Source organism: Carlito syrichta, unplaced genomic scaffold, assembly GCF_000164805.1.
Source record: "Carlito syrichta isolate Samal-C Ts95f unplaced genomic scaffold, Tarsius_syrichta-2.0.1 Scaffold142900, whole genome shotgun sequence".
Lineage (NCBI taxonomy): Eukaryota > Metazoa > Chordata > Mammalia > Primates > Tarsiidae > Carlito > Carlito syrichta.
This window is the reverse complement of record NW_007086996.1, coordinates 31,548-33,508: the sequence shown is the minus strand read 5'-3', so window position 1 is coordinate 33,508 and position 1,961 is coordinate 31,548.

The following is a 1,961-nucleotide window of genomic DNA, read 5'->3' as shown; positions in this document are numbered from 1 at the left end:
AGAGACTCCAACTCAAAAAAAAAACCAAAAAACAATTGTTCAACTAACCACTAGGAGGCAGTACTGCCCTATTGAGACTCACTAGGCCAATTTTTTTTTTTCTTTGCCTGAGTATACACATTTCCAGTAAACTCTGAATTAACTTTTCCACTGTGACAACGATAATTAACTAATACAGGCCAGGAGTGGTGACTCACAGCTGTAATCCCAGCACTTTGGGAAGCAGAGGCAACAGTACTACCTGAGCCCAGGATTTCAAGACCAGCCAGGACAACTTGGTGAGACCTTGCCTCTACAATAAATAATAAATTAGGTGTGGTGGCGTGTGCTTGTAGTTCCAGCTACTTGGAAGGCTGAAGCATAAGGATCGCCAGAGCCCAGCAGGTTGAGGCCCGGCCATTGCACTCCAGCCTGGGTGACGGTGAGACGCCAACTCAAAAAATAATGAGTACAATAGTGATAGTAATCATTCCTGAAGCTCCCACGTGCCAGCACTTTAGTAAGCATTTTACATAGACCACCAACTCACTGAATCCTCACCACTTAAGGGAGGTTCTGCGACTCCATTTTGAAACTCAGACTTAGGTCCAAGTCTCGTGTTAAGTATTTTGTATGGAAAGTGTTGCTTCAGGTAAGTGCTGAAGAATGAGATTTGTATAAAGAAAAGAGCCATGTGCACAACAGCAGAAAGGAAACTAGAAGCTTCCCTGTGGATAAGTTTAAAGCCCTGTGGATTTGTTTAGAGTGAACTGGTATGTAAATTAGTACAATGTCAAAGCTGTAGGAGACCTTAGCATCAGGGAGGGTGATTCTCAAAGTTTAAATGTAGCCAGCCATTTTTTGGGATAAATTTTTTTTTTTTTTTTTTTGAGTTGGAGTCTCACCCTGTCACCCAGACTGGAGCGCAGTGGCCACTCCTGGCCACCGCAGCCTCGACCTGCTGGGTTCTGGCGATCCTTCTGCCTCAGCCTTCCAAGTAGCTGGAACTACAGGCGTGCGCTACCACGCCCAGCTAATTTTTTAATTTATTGTAGAGAGGAGGTCTCGCCACTCACCTCAGCCTCCCAAAGGTGCGAGATTACAGGCTGAGCCACCGAACCCGGCGGGATAAATCTTAAATATATGAACTGCATGAAAGTTAAAAAGGGTACAGCTATAAAAAGCGTAAGTACTAATAGATAGTATTGGCAGGAAAAATGTTTTGACGAGTGCAGTCTCAAGCCCCAGAATGTAATTTATTTCTGTATTTTTGTTGTACAGAGAAACAAATGCAAATGGTGGTAGTTTTGAACACCTTATTTTGCAATCCCAGAGGTGACAGGAAGGACAAACAACATCACTTTGGCATGCTAGTATGCACTTGGTTTTATGTTTTTTTTTTTTGAATCAGAGTCTCACTCTGTCACCCAGGTGGGAGTGCAGTGGCATGCTCAACGGCTACCCAGCGTCGACCTGCTGGACTCAGGTGATCTTTCTGCCGCAGCCTGAAACCACAAGTTAACCGTGCATGGCTAACTTTTTAAAAATTTATTTATTGTCGAGATGAGATCTCACCAAGTTGCCCAGTTTGGTGTTGAACCCCTTGACTCAGGCAATCCTCTCACCTCGGCCTCCCAAGCTTCTGGGATTACAGGCTTGAGCCGCTGTGCCCTGTCAGTTTTATAGTTTGGTTTTTTGTTTTTGTTTTTGAGTCGGAATCTTACTCTGTCACCCACACAGGAGTGCAGTGGCTGCTCCCGACCACCGCAGCCTCGACCTGCTGGGCTCTGGCGATCCTTCCGCTTCAGCCTTCCAAGTAGCCGGAACTACAGGCATGCGCTACCACGCCCAGCTAATTTTTTTTTTTATTGTAGAGATGAGGTCTCGCCAAGTTGCCCGGGGCAGGTCACCAAGCCTAGTTCGGTTTTATGTTTTAAAAAAAGAAAAAGTGAAGCTGGGCTCGGTGGCTCAGCCTGTAATCC